This window comes from Limulus polyphemus, unplaced genomic scaffold (genome assembly GCF_000517525.1).
Source record: "Limulus polyphemus unplaced genomic scaffold, Limulus_polyphemus-2.1.2 Scaffold381, whole genome shotgun sequence".
Classification (NCBI taxonomy): domain Eukaryota; kingdom Metazoa; phylum Arthropoda; class Merostomata; order Xiphosura; family Limulidae; genus Limulus; species Limulus polyphemus.
In genome coordinates this window covers 538,213-554,538 of record NW_013665991.1, presented here as the reverse complement: position 1 = coordinate 554,538, position 16,326 = coordinate 538,213, and positions in this window count along the sequence as shown.

The following is a 16,326-nucleotide window of genomic DNA, read 5'->3' as shown; positions in this document are numbered from 1 at the left end:
CAAAAACAAATAAACAAACAAACGAGATGAAATTGGACTCGAAATAAATAGTTGTACTTTTCATTAAGAAGTTGGTGCAATCATTTACAAACTTCTCGACAATTATATTTACCATTAATCCAACGTATTCGAATTTTTCGGTTGATATATACATTGTATTAGCTATATTTACTATAGCGAGTAAATCTCCAAAGAAAATGAAGCTGGAAAAGGTCGATTATTCCAATGGAAAAGCCCCCCCCCCCAGTGGCACAGCGGTATGTCTGCGGACTTACAACGCTAGAATCCGGGTTTCGATACCCGTTGTGGGCAGAGCAAAGATAGCCCATTGTGTAGCTTTGTGTTTTACTTCAACCAAACCAATGGAAAAACGACCAGCTGAGACGTAAACGTATGACATAACTAACTGGATACTATAATCACTACTAAGTTATAGGAATAGAACAGGAACAGCTATTATTTCATTATACAGAGTGTTTACAAAGTATTCACTGAGTGTTTTATAATTATACTGTACTTAGGATAAGTTTGCGGCATCGAATATCAGTTGTACGATTACCTACATTTATTTACTAATTATTACTATTAATAGCTACTAATTATTAATGAGTTTATCTCATATGTTTCTACTGCTAACTGCTACAGTCTTCAGTTCTTATAAGAACTCCATATGATGACAGGAGGATGATCCAGGATCGAATCCAGGTTTCTCGAACACATGCGATCTTTCGCAAGACTTCCCTGAAGATGGCAGCAATTTATCCACCCATACAAAGGAGATAAATTAATTATTAATTAGTATCTAGTAGTAATAATGTCAAACTAATTAGTAAACACACTTAGGTGTTCGTATAAGTTACTAACCATGACAACGATAGTGGCACAAGGTTATTCAATAATCTCCAACTATGCATGGATTACAAAAAATATAACATGGAAAATATTCATAGTTTATATTTTACAAGTCTTCAAGTGTGTTCAAAGTCTGCTTCATGAAAACATAATAAGCGATTTAAAAACAATATCTGTGAATTATGAACTCGAAACTTTTAGCCCGATGACATTAAAAAATACCATTTTCTGACAACATTAATAAGATTAAAATAAATTATTTTCTCCGTGTAATAACCAAATTATACAGATATTTGGCTAAACGTGACTCCAGTATCATACAACTTTATCAGTGTAATTGGTTGAAAAAATACAAACATCACCCAAACCCCGCTCTGTATATTTATATTTAAAGCTAAAACGCGTTGATTTCCTCATTAATATTATTATATTCCAGAAAATACACGCATTATATAATAAATACATCCTGCGAAGTTTTAATACAACTTATCCGAGGGAAAACAAAATACAACACACACAAGAAGAATGAACTAACATACACGATGAATCATTATAAATATATATTTAGCGATCTTTCAAATTAATTAGTTACATAAATTAACAAATAGTAAATAAATACTGATAGTCTATTACGTCACTTCATATTTTCTACACTTGCCCAATAATTGTTCATCGGTTTAACAAAACGAATTTGCCAAAATGCTGCTTCGTTGTGAGTATTAAAAAACCATCAACATCAAGTACTCATTTCTACACAACCACAATTCCAACGAAATCAGCCTTCAGCTGGCTACTTAATTTTTGGCCAGCGTAATAACTACGTGATGGCGCCATTGTTTCCCTCTCCCAACACAGCTGCGAGTTTTTGAGGGGTAGGGGAGCAGTTATATATTCTCTTATATTTATAAAAGGAGATTTTAAGGTCTTTTAAACTGGAATTGCCGCATCTAACTACACAACAATTCCGTTTACTTCGTTTTTTATTCTTCACTATTGCATCGTTTGACATAACGTATTATTCACCATTGTTTTTGTTGGGTTGCCCTCAATAACTCTCGAGTTAGCAGCCAAGGTCGAGCAACAGTCTACAACGCTAGCCTATAAATGAAACTAATGTATCTACCGCTCCTTATTGCCCAACAAAAATCAGTAGATGCTTTGTTTGAAATTAAGCACAAAACTACAAAATGGACTATCTGTGCTCTGCCTACCACGGGTATTGAAACCCGGTTTTAACTGTTGTAAGTCCGCAAACATACCGCTGTGCCACTGGGGGGCTCAGTAGATTCAATTTGCAACGTGGTTGATCGCTAGGCCTAAACAATAACAGTATCGGACAGTAATTCTGGCGAAAATTTACCAGTCTCTTTCTCAGAAGTTATTTAAACGTTCATTTCGAATAACCTAACTCACATCTTGCCGGATTGAATGTAACCTTATACTATGTGACCACATGTATTGGAAAACGTTTACCAAAGAGAATTATAAATAACGATAAACAAATATTTATATTAGAATTCCACAGTCATTTCAAAACTGCTCTTATTCACATGAAATACCACTGCTTATCAATTAACAACATAACACAAAGGCTCTAATTCTTTAATGTTCTAATAAAACCAAAGTTTCTAAAAGTGTAACTAAAAACACAAGTTAGCTTCAAAGGGCGAATGTTTTTATTTCAATATAAATGAAAACGAAAATGCATTCGTTATTACGTGTAATTTCCTACTGCTTAGTCCCCTTTCTTACTTTTTACATCTAAGTGTTATTTTATTTATTGTTTAATATTTTCGATTCTGTTTTTATTGTCTTAATACACGTACAACGCTAAAAACCAGGTTTCGATCCCCGTGGTGGGCAGAGCACAGATATCCCATTGTGTAGCTTTGTGCTTAATAACGAACAAACAAATTAGTCATCGTTTCTGAATTGCTACCATTTTTAATTAAAAATTCCCCTCCTGATAGTAAGCTTGAAGACAAATAAACAGAGGTATAGTGGGGTAGGAACGCGTGAGTGCGGCGGGAACACAATACCGCCACTATTTCGAATGAATCGCACCTTACACGGTAAAACGTGTTCCAGCACCTCTTTATTTAGCACTACACCATTGCTTATAAAACTAAAATGCGGGGTTCAATCATTGCAGTGGGCACAGCACAGATATTCATTACGAAGCTTTGCGCTTAACAACAAACAAACAGTTAAAAATTACAATTTTAACATGGTACACACAAAAAAGAATGATTTCGTAATTCTTGTTTATGGCACTTTCTAAAACATTTCTTCACTACATACAACAATAGCTTATTTTTAAATAAATTTATAAAAGGGAAGAAAAATGAATTATACAGATTTCGCGACTGTTTAAGAATTGATAAATATTCCAACCATTAGTTGTAGAATATGATTTAAAAGGAAGTTGTGAGCACAACAGCACTTTAAAGCCGGAAATATTGTAGGTAAAATGAGGAACGGAAGAATAGAGAATCGGAAGAAGGGAATTCTGGAGTTAAAAAGTGGATGTAGTGCATATTCGTAAGTGAACAGAATCAAAATTATGTATTCGTTATTTCCTGCATTTGTTTTCATAGTTTTGAGTAAATATGTCGGCTTGTTTCAACTAATTAATTAGATAATTTGTTTGTTTGTTGAATTTTATGCAAAGTTACTCAAGGGCTATCCGCGCTAGCCGTTCCTAATTTATAAGTGATAGACTAGAGGGAAGACAACTAGTCAACGCCACATACCGCCAACCCTTGGGCTACTCTAATCGAATAGTGGGATTGATCGTAAGTTAATAACACTCCTATGGCTTAAAGGTCGAGCTAATTCGGTTATTCGAACCCGCAGACTGCGAGTCAAGCGCCCTAACCAGCAGTTCATGCCAGGCCCAATAATCAAATAGTCCTGACAAGGTTTAGTGAAATATAATGAAAATGACACGTTTTACATTATCACTTTGATAATCTTTTCTGTTATTTTAGCAAAATTTAATCATAAAATCTCGAGTAACCAAATGCCTTTTTACCACTTTGGTACCATTCAAGTTTGTTTCTTTTGTTGTTAAGCTACAAAGATATACAACGGGCTATCTGTGCTGTGCTCACCACAGGTATTGAAACCTGGTTTTTAGTGTTAGATGTCGTGATAACTACCGCCGAATATTTAAGAATATAATTAGGAAAGATGCACCAATGTAAACCTGCAGTAAATAACAAAGAAACAAGAGAAACCTGGGACAAACTCTACATCAAACCATTTGGCTATGAGAATGCTCTGGTGGCTACTGACGACAACAGCGTGAATAAGATGTAAAACGTAGGTATCTTCTTTTCATGTATGTCTAAGAACATTTAATATCAAAGGAAAGCAGAAAATGGCGGGACTGTCCATTCTAGTGTGAAAGACCAGCCCAAAGTAGATATGTCGCCAAACTTGAGATCTTGTATACATTGAAAGATGCTACAATGTCTATGGGAGTTAAAGACCTTAGAGTGGAATGTAATTGAAACCAATAGAATTAAAGGCTATATTTATGTGAAAACTATCTTTAATTAGAAATTTTAATGAAACAAGCCTTTACTTATATGTCCTCGATGGCAATAGCTTTCAAGGGCAAATCGAGAAATTCCTATAAAATTATTTTAACACAGAAGTAGATTTCTTGTATAAAATTGATCAGATGTTTTTAATTCAGTTAGTTTGCTTGTTTTCGGATATTCACGCATGGCTACTGAAGGCTTATCTGCATTAGTCATCACCAAGTTTGAATTTGTACTGACGGGAAGCCAGCTAGGAAACAACATCCAACGCCAACTCTTGGGATACTCTTGTCTGACTGAGTAATGAGATTTGATTGTCACTCCTAATGCACATCCCTACCACCACCACAAACACACACACAAAAAGAGAGAGAAGCGTGATTTTTATTATTACTTATATTATTATTTTTTGAGGTAACGGTATGCACAGAAAAAAAAGTGGGATTTAAGGCCAAGGCAAGTGTAATTTCCTAATAAGGCTGTCAATAAATCATCGTTATCTTGCTTTATGGCTTGATACCTCCAAATTATTTAAGTTGATTTAACTGATGTAATTTTAAGATTTGTTCTAAGATTTAACAAGAGCGATTAGAGAGATTGCATACCCTCGCCCCACCGCTCCTTTTCGATATTGCATGCGTCAAATTTCATGTTCGAAAATCCAGAAATTCCTTCTCAGATCCAGTATGATCAACGATCCGGATCATTTGTGTGTGTGTGTGTGTGTGTGTAATGAGTTGTCTCAACCATAATATGCCCATGAAATTTGGTACAAATCCGATCCCACTTTACAGAGTTATTAATCAAAAACCGCGAAAATGCCCTATCTCCCCATTATAAAAAATGCTTCAAGGTGATTTAAAATCCGGATCCGTACCAAATTTGGAAAGGACTGTCCTATACTGACTTCCCATCTTGTGTAAAGGTTTCGTATACATCGGTCTAATATTTTTCAAGATAATGCCCGGAAACACCACACACGACGGGGGTGAGAGTAATAAAACCTTTGTCATAACTATTGCCTAGAATTTCATCGTGTATACCTCGTGCTGCTGAAAAATTAAAAAATAAAAACAATCTCATATTTGTGGTTGTTATCCTGTTTTTCTGGTGGTGTTATTGTAAAAACTACGACGTCGATTGCTAGATCCAAATTATAAACAAGGCTAGAAAGTCGCTGTTGCTATAGTTTAGGTTGTAGAAGTATTTATGTTTATTAGTAGTAATGTATGTAAAACACTGTTTGATACTTAATTAATAATTAGTACTTTGTCATCATGGCCAGTTGACGAGGAAAGGAGTACTTTGGTTCGTTTCGACTGTTAAATGCAATTCTAAAATCCCGTGAGTAAAAGCAAAGGATAACATATTAAAATATATCAACCACACTAAATGATTTGCTATATCCAGTTCCGATGAGACCTTTTGTCCAATACTAGGTTGTCATCAGGTAGAATGGAAAACGACACATATGGTAGTGGACAGAGAACGACGAAGCTTGGCAGATATTCTGGTTTTAAAGCTTGGGGCCTGAAAGATAATCAGGGGCGGTCAGAAACTTTAGTTTCTCTTCACCCTACTCATGGAAAATGATTAAGCTTTAAAGTAGGTGCGAAAAGTTTAGGCCAAAAGTCCATTTTTGAAGATCAAAAAAGTTTTTACTAGGAGTTGAGTTATTTCTTACCTTTGTATCGCACCCTTTAGTCATGTTACATTATCATCAACCATCCAGCTTTTAAATAACTCAACTTCTGGTACAAAACTTTTTGATCTTCAAAGATTCAAGACATCCGGAGAGGACGTGAATGAAGGAAGACGAGGACTGGAAGTTCAATGACGAAGGAAGGATGGGTTGTATATACATATATTTCGTGGAGGATGCTATTACGAGAGCTGGTGAAGTAAACCAAGGCTGTGACGAAACTAGCCAATTCCAGGTTGATTATCTATCTGAAAAAGATGTAAATACATGAAACTGATTTTAGTTTAGAGAGAATATAATATGAAACATGTCTAAAAAACGGTAAACGTACATTTGAAACATATTTTGGGAACAATTTCTAGACTTGGATTTACATTTACATTTTAAATGAATTACTCTCTAGGTAAGTAATCAAATCTGAAGAAAAAGTTTGATTTGATTCATGATGTGATGTTTAACAAACAATTTCCGCGGAACGGACCTTTTCAGGACTGGGATCTAAGTATGGAACATTCAAAGAATAATTTCGCTATAAACGGGAGTAACCCGAGAAATCCACTTTCACGGCCAGGACGCCGAAAGAGGATGCCCGGACGTGCCCTGAAGAATCTGAAGGAAGATAACCAAGATGATTAGTAGCATAGATATGTTTAAACATTTAAAAAAATGATAGAATAGTGGAAGGTCGATGAAAGGCTTGGTTATAACCTTCATCGGAATCTGAGTGAAAGAAGTGGAACCGTACAAGGCCATGAGGTCGAACTTGGAGGCTGGCAGGCGGGCGTAGGGCGCCTGGGACTGCTTGAATGACCGAAGAAATCTGCGGAAGTTATCGGTGTGTTGATCTTCTGTTTGAATTCGTTTGTTTTTTCTTTGCAATTCGGGGCCTGGATTCTCGATTTGATGTTTGACAGCTACCGATGGATTTGGTTAACTGTGCTAAAGAGGTCTGTGTTGATTGAGTCTTCAGTGACATCTTCTTGGCTGGTGGAGTCTGTGTAAACTTGTCTGTAAAATCAGGTGGATTGTGTGGTTGTTTCTTAACTGGTATTATCTGCGTGGACTTGTCTATAGTGTCTGCGTTTTTCTCTGACTGCTTCATGATTGATGTGTCCTAGGAGTAGGCGGGAAGTGTTTCAGGAATCGGTTTCGATGGTTAATTGATTCTTGCGAGAGGGATGAGAGACCTGCTGGGAAGTTTTGTGAAGGTTCTATCAGTGGCTGTAGCGCGTTATCTCAGTCTTTCAGTTCTAAAGTGAATAACGAGATATAAGAAACCGTTAGTTAGTAAGTGCTCAGCAGTGGTTTTGGACCTGATGACTATCTTGACCTTGTGGGTTGGTAAGCTTGAGATTCTGGAATTGATTCGGTGTTCTGCGTGGATCGAGTAATTTGGTATATTCCGAAGATTGGTATCTCTTCAGTTGAAATAGAATGGTCGTCGCCCCTAAGAAAAACAGAAAAAAGTTCAAAGGTTTATGGTAATAAAACTCTTTACACGTGTTTCAGGGACAGCATTCTTGAACCTCTGCTAATGAGTTGTTTTATTGTTTGTAATTGTGTAATTTACTCAAAGGTGGATACGTGGAGTGAGGGAGACGTGCGTTCTAGAGCTTTAGAAATAATTATATACATTTGGTAACATAATTTCAGGGCACCCTGTATTGCACATAATATCATTATTAAGATTTTTCCAATTCTTAACTGCTCGTCTTAAATAGCAACCAACATTCACTAAATTTATTATATTTGGTTAGATTTTAATACACCAAATTCTCCTCTATGACGAGCCGTAGCTAGGGTAGAGCGGGAGGGGGAGGGGGGGGGCAGTCCGAGCGCTAAACCCGTTATTCAATAATTTATGCAGAACTATACAGACTGGAAACTTGCCCAGGGCGCAAAAATGACTGGCTATTGCTCTGCTTCTACCTATAGTTGCTTTAATGTATTTTAATTTTATATTCGGCGTCGATTTATTTTACTCATATTTTATTCGATATTTGATCAAGGAACACGAAGTAAATAAGCAAGTCGATAATCCGTAAAATTCAAAATGCATTTATTTGAACTCTAGCAGAACCATAATGATCCCTAGAGCCAGTATTGGAATATTTTCGACAACATAAACAGTTAACCTGTACATTTTCTTTCTGTTTATAATAAGCGATATTTTAATATGTCATATATTGTTGAATAGTTAAGAGCTAGAGTAAATGTTATACATTATTAAAAATATTCACCCTCCCAGTGTGTAGTTACGCATTGTTTACGAGAAAGCGTAGGCAGAGACTTGTTTGGAGACTTTTGGGGCTGCATCTGGCTAGGAAATGTTTGGATGACGTTTGGAGCTGCTAGAGCAAATTTTTATCTTTGTGTTCGTGAATTTTCCCATCAAGTATATATCTCTACAACTGAGCAATCGTACGTGGTTTAGATGTAAAACATAAAGAACAGTGAACAGCAAGGACAAAATAAACAAATAATACACACATTATCACACAGGTGCTTATAAATACATGCCAAGGTCACTTGCTGCAAGACTCGTTCAATACAAGACCTAAGATGAACAAATATTATTGGAAAGTTGCCAGTTAGTTATACGGAAGAGAAGGTCTTAGGGTTACGTATAGGAATTTCTCTTATAAGCAGTAAGGGTTTTGAAGTCCTTGGTAAAACAAATCCCAGATTATTTCATGCGTTAAATACTGGTGAAGGATTCACAGTACGAACTGACCTTCACCTGTAAATATCTGAAAAGCTGTTATGCAAAGAGTAAAAAAAAATATTCCTTACAAATAAATGTCGAGATAAGTATATAGAAAAAAAAAGCAAAATACGACAGTGGACAATCTCATTAATGATAATAATTTCTTCCATTCAGAAATACACATTTCCAACTTTATATATTGTATCTGTGTGTTTGTTTTAAGGATATACTATAAACAAATCGTTTTTTCTTCTAAAATTCTCTTTTTGTTATGAACATTAATCCAATACACAAGAAACATTTACGTTAAGCTCAAATAACCGAGGACCGGATTCTTAGCCGCCAGTCCTATCATGATTGGCTGCACTTTCAGCTGATTACTGGTTATGCGGTTTTATCAAGGCTTAAACTGGACCAGAGCGGTGTTCTGTCTCCTTCATATTCAAACCATTGGTGGTTCTGAAAGAAGAAGTGTCAGTGGCATTGAGAGAACAACCAAGAACAGTTACACGTGGATGCAGGATTTTTATTCTATTTATATATATATGTGTGTCAACATTTTAAAGAGCTTGATAAGTCTCTCAACACATTCGATTAATTGCAGTTTCGAAACGTATTGAAATGTATCCTATTCACTAAACTATTACTGCTCAGTACATTGTTCGTAAAATGTTCCAAAACCAAAGCTAAAATATCAATAATTAATTAATTAATTAAATAAAATCATTAAAAGATTTGCACGTTTAACCATTCCCGAGTAATAAGTTAATAACATCTGGTAGAGTGATGAACAGTACTGTTACGAATCTAAACATATATACTGTTTGTAATAAGCTATCTAAATATACTTAAAAGGAAACATCGGTTTCCAAATTTATTTGATACGTTCACGGTGATGTTTGGTGGCAGTCTTCAATAATATTCTAATAAATAGTTGCAGTATTGTTGTTTGTTTGTTTGTTTTGAATTTTGCGCAAAGCTACACGTGGGCTATCTGCGCTAGCCGTCCCTAATTTAGCAGTGTAAGACTACCCACCGCCAGCTTTTGGGCTACTCTTTTTACCAACGAGTAGTGGGATTGACCATCACCTCATAACGCCCCCACTGCTGAAAGGGCGAGCATGTTTGGTGGGACAGGGATTCGAACCCACGACCCTCAGATTGCTAGTCGAGCGCCATAACTACCTGGCTGTGCCGGGCCCAGTATTGTTGTAATGATTGAAATAGTCATGGATTTTACCCTTTTATAACCGCCACAGAATATATATTCAGATATAGTTTTCTAAATTTTCGCCCATGTGTTCTGCATCTACTATGGAATTCTTGTTAAACGGTTGTCGGAGAAGCTGCTTCAGCACTTGTTCTCTAGTCGAGTTCGCCAAACGTGTTTCTGATATAACACTTCCGCGTAGTCAATTCACACAGGTAATGTAGGAACTTGCGCGACTACTTTGGCTTGTGTGTGTGTTTTTTTTTAATGTAAAACAAGCAGTAGTGCCTATAACGCTAGGACTAAGTTAAAAACATTGTGTTACTTAACGAATTATTCCAGATATTTGCTGGAGGAATCGTGGGGTGATTCTGAGCCCCACCTTTATCTTACTAAGCCTACCAGAGAAGGTTCCTTGGCAAATATCTTTGCATGAAAGATGTCCAGGAAATGGATACTCCGAATACTTATTTATCCGAAAATGAAATGCTATATTTGTAAGCATGTAAAGAGCACTGTCCGCCCCTCTCTCCCAGTGAGCACTTGTACAACAAAAACTGTAAATTCTAACAATTCAACTTAGATGTCCTACTTGAAATGTAACACTGGAGCAATCTGAGTTGTCTTAGAAGCTAAACACTGGTATCTCCTTTCAGGAGATGACTACTAGCAAATCCACGTGACTTTTAAGAGTGTTGTTTCCATATTTCAGTTCCGTCCAACGTTGAGGGAAAACATGAAGGGATGCTGAATATTATCGTTGTATAAGGTCATTGTAACATTTTCGGTCCATATCCAGCGAAAGTCACAGAACCCGAGTCATAATCATGAGCAACACAATAAACACACTGTATCATGGTTGGAGTTTCCAATTGTGAAGTTGGTACGTCATAATCCTTCTCTTCCTCTTGATTACATGGACTACAGATGTGTTCCCATAGAGATGCGGGCATGTAGAATCTCTAGTTGTGGAGTTGGCCCGCCGTTGTTCTTCTATTCCTTCTGACTAATTGAAATACAGATGTGTTCCCACGGAGACAAGGATATGTAGTTGTTGTAAGCGCTGTTGTTAAAACGTAAGATATATGGCTTCTCGAGTGATCTAGAATATGCGCGAATCCTCCGAAATCCACATATTTGTGAAATATTCTTGGATGAGCTGATGTTGTCATCTCTGATATGTATGTTTTCAGCATATCCTATCTGGTGCACCCTTTCGCGCATTCTGGGAGATTCTTCCGTATCTGGCGGCATAAATATGCGTTTTGAATTCATCTAGTTAGTATGGATAAAAACAACCTGAGACTTGGGAACAGGAACAGGATGGCAAAAACTTGGGGACAGGAACAGGATGAGAAAAATACTATCGTAAACATAATACATTTAATATCAACGATCCAGGCAAATCTCCATAACGTAGCGATCGTCAGACATAGTCATGGTGTGACGAAGAGTTTCATTATTTGTCGTAATGATGGGAAAGTAGTTTATCTCTTGCTGGAATAATTTCATGGACTATCTTCCAGGCGAGGTGGCGTCTGGACTCTTCACAACAAATGGAACTTGCACCATCTCAGAGTTTTTTTCAGGTAACCTTTGGGTAATTGCTTTTTATTTTGGAGGTGCGTGTAAGTTGTAGTATGTTATTTTCATACTTGGTAGATCGATACTATTATTTGCTTTAATATAACTCAGGACTTCAACAGTATTAATTATTTGTCGTGTAGTTCTGTTATTTCTCGGTTATTTGTTATAAAGACCTAGGAGGTGAGCGCTTGGGTGGTCTGATGCTATTATGGAACACGTAAAGTTTGTCCACCCAACTATTAAGTAGGTGTTAAGGTCAATTACTCCTAGACCATCTCTTTCCGAGATGAGGTAAACTATTTCTATTTTTAGTAGTTGAATCTATATATTTTTTGTTTATGGTTGTAATGTTTTCTGTTAGAAGAGGATATACTTGCCCTGAGAAAACTATCTGTCAAAGTCTATATTTCTAATTACCTGAGCTTTGGCTAAGAAAGATAGTTCTCTGACTTTCTTCTTTTTTTTTCAGATTACTATCCCAAAATTGAGGGTTATTTTATCGTTTGGATAATACTGTTGTAACGTGTAAGTCTGTTTGGTGGATTCTTGTGGAAGACAACTAATTAATTCACTTTTTAAATAAAGTTTCTATAAATTACGCTAACTTTGACACAAGTTGTAGGACTAAGTTCATATGTAATACTTCAACAAAAAATTATCATTAAGAGTACTATGCCTAACTTTCAAATAAATTTAACTATATAATTCCATGGCTAATCCATCCAATAACTGAATACACGCAATAACTCTCACTTCTAACAATCATCTGAACCACTCATTGATTACTTCACTAACTTCTCATTAATTAAATGCTTCACTGATTCTCGTATTTATAATATACCCCTACTTCCACATACCACGCGAACTTTCTCGATTATCATATTGTTACGTCTCTGTGTTCGTTTGTTAATTTTCCGTAGAATTTTTTCCGAAAAGCTTCAGCAATACAAGTCCTTTCTTAAATAAAACTAGTTTATTCTTTCTCAATACAACTTTGCAATACACTTAATTTTCACAGTCCCTTTAACTTAAACAAACGCTATAATTCACAACGAACGATTCACGCACTTTACCTACTACCGCTCTTGACTCAATTGTCCGTATCTACCTCTGTCTGCAATTCAATTGTTGCCGTCACTTCTTGCCGGTCTTATATATTATAAAAGCGTACATCTCGTCTCTTCGTGAATCTTCTAGATACTCATCACGTGTTACCAGCGTCACGTGACTTCCACTGTCGTAATAATATCATAATGAACTTTGTAGATATTGTATCATCAAGGTTAGCAGCTCCCTTTACCAACATCTAATTTAAAATATTTAAAATACAGCATACAACAGTACCATATGTCTAGAATTTTTACAGGACTTAGGATCAAATATAAGCTACAGATATTTTCTTGCTTTGTTCTGTATTTCCTAACCAGGAAACCTGTGTTTTATTCCAGTTTACTTTGCTCAACTAGCTAGATTATATTCACTAGTTTTATATAATTTGCTCCAAATAGTCTGAGGGTACCTCAGTGTCAGAGTGACGTCGTCAGCTTGAACAATTAACGTTCTGACATTGATCTATATAAGAGAAAAAAATATCAATTACCATACCAAAAAGGACGGGGGGACAACGGACAGTTCTGTCTTATCCCAGATATGACATTGACATTAATTTTGACTGTTATAATAATTTATAAAATTTTCATCCATTTGATTATGCTTTCGAGAAATCGATACTGTTTTAAGACGACGGATTGTGATGGCTCAATCATTTGCTCTTTTACTTTTGTAGATTTCTATTATGCCACGTAATAGATTGTTGTTAGTGTCTATATTTTTTACTGTATTCCATCATTATTGTAGTGTGAGTGGGCCTTGGTCCTGATGAGATTTTTAGAGACATACTATTTAGTGCATTCCAGCATTCTTTAGTGTGGGTGGTCCTGGTTATTTTTTAGGGGTATACTATTTACTGCATTCCCATATTCTTGTAGTATGAGTAGGCCCTGGTCCTGGTGATTCGTTTAGGGGTATACTATTTACTGCATTTTCTGACTCCTACCCCACAACTACTCCAATCGGTTTTTCCAACACGGAATCCCATAATCTTCTCCATATATCACGTAAGTCAAATTAGCAATTACAAGTTCAAGTAAGCTTAACCTTTCGTCTCTATTTAGGCTGCCGTTAATTTTATCTAGTAATAGATTTAGTACATAATTAAAATCTTCACCTACGATATCGTCATAGGTGGAGTAAAAATAATTTTCTAGAGCTGGAAAAACTTTTTTTCTAGGTGTGTCTTTACGTCGCACGCAGATTTTTTGTTTGTTTTTGAATTTCGTGCAACGCTACACGAGGGCTATCTGCATAAGCAGTCTCTAATTCAGCAGTGTAAGACTAGAGAAAAGGCAGCTAGTCATCACTACCCACCGCCGACTCTTGGGCTACTCTTTTACCAACAAATAGTGAGATTGACCGTCACATTATAACGCCCCCACAGCTGAAAGGGCGAGCATGTTTGGCGGGACAGGGATTCAAACCCGCGACCCTCATATTGTGAGTCGAGCGCCCTAACCACCTGGCCATGCCAGGCTGTGTCGCACGTAGATATTAACTGTTCTGATTATTCTTTCATTAAAAGGCTCCAACAGCGGGTCAGCAGTAAGTCTGAAGGCTTATAACACTAAAATCCGGGTTTCGATACCCATGGTTGGCACAGCACAGATAGCCATGTGCAGTTTTGTGCTTAATTACAAGCAATCAAACAAATAAAGCAAAATTTAAACATCAGGTAGACAGAGGTTGCCATACTTATTATGTCTGAAAGAATTATACCTGTCAAATTTGGTTGCATAAGATACTATCTTGGCTACAGAAATGTGTTCTTGTAGGAATAGAATATCAACATGTGCCTATTGATAAAGTGTATTACAAATTCCAGTTTTCTTTCCTTTTTATAATCCTAGGTAGGATATTGAGAGGTATAAGGTAAGCTTACTCAAAAGATGTAGCTTTAAGTATAATGAAAAATGAAAACTTAAAGCCTAGGTAAAAGTAACCATTCTGATGACTTATCATTGTCGTATTTCGTTTTATTGGCGACGGTCTTGTACTAGATATAAGATGTTCCTTTATGTCCTTTTTATCTGGTTGTTTGTTCTGGTATATCGCTTTCCTAAGAGGAGGAGTTGCTGATGTACAGATCCTCTAGGAGGTCAGTAGTGTCGCTGATGTACAAGTCTACTAGGAGGTCAGTAGTGTCGCTGATGTACAGATCCTCTAGTAGGTCAGTGTGCAGCACCTAGAGGCCACTTCTTTGTTACCACTTATTAAATTTCCATGCTGTTGGTTGTTATACTTTCTTCATTACTTTCCATTACCATCTTGTCGTTTTTATCGATTACCAGTATTTTACTGTCGTTGTTTTCGATTTGTCAAATCCTTCAGTTGTTTATCTTCTACAGGAATAGTCTTTAGAAATTAGTGAGTGAAGCTAAGATCTTCTATGAATAGCGTCGGAAAGCACAGTTTCCTTCACACCTTTTACAACGTATTTGATAATCATCTGATTCGTGACCTATTCGGTCATAGCACCCGTAGATTTGGCAAGTTGCGGCGTTTGCAACTAGCACAGAAACGGGCCAAACCAGGATAATTAACTATAACCCGGCACTAGCAGACACAGAAGAAGTTGAGGAATGACTTTGTTATGTCAATCTTAATATGACAGTTTCCGGTCTCCGCTTAGGAGAAGTCCTTACAGATTTCTCTAACTACTACTAAGATCTTACCATGCTCACTTAAACTGTTTTTTACTTTAAGGTTGAAATCATCCAACCCAAGGGTTTTACTCGTAAAAACTTACCAGGTGAAAGTACAACAGAACGTGTACCTACCTAGATCTTGCAAATAAGCAACTGATTTTTCCTTTATTTCATCATGCAATGCCAACGTGACTTCATGAGGCATTGATCCTTCGAGGAACATGAATAGGACAGAGTTTGATCTCCTATAATACTCAAGAGTTGAGGTGCTTATAGCGAAGTTAGGCTACATTGCCACGGATTTTTCCTTTATTTCATCATGCAATGCCAGCGTGACTTCATGAGGCATTGATCCTTCGAGGAACATGAATAGGACAGAGTTTGATCTCCTGTAATACTCAAGAGTTGAGGTGCTTATAGCGAAGCTAGGCTACATGCCACGGATTTTTCCTTTATTTCATCATGCAATGCCAACGTGACTTCATGAGACATTGATCCTTCGAGGAACATGAATAGGACAGAGTTTGATCTCCTGTAATACTCAAGAGCTGAGGTGCTTATAGCGAAGCTAGGCTACACTGCCACGGATTTTTCCTTTATTTCATCATGCAATGCCAGCGTGACTTCATGAGGCATTGATCCTTCGAGGAACATGAATAGGACAGAGTTTGATCTCCTATAATACTCAAGAGTTGAGGTGCTTATAGCGAAGCTAGGCTACACTGCCACGGATTTTTCCTTTATTTCATCATGCAATGCCAGCGTGACTTCATGAGGCATTGATCCTTCGAGGAACATGAATAGGACAGAGTTTGATCTCCTATAATACTCAAGAGTTGAGGTGCTTATAGCGAAGCAAGGCTACACTGCCACGGATTTTTCCTTTATTTCATCATGCAATGCCAGCGTGACTTCATGAGGCATTGATCCTTCGAGGAACATGAATAGGACAGAGTTTG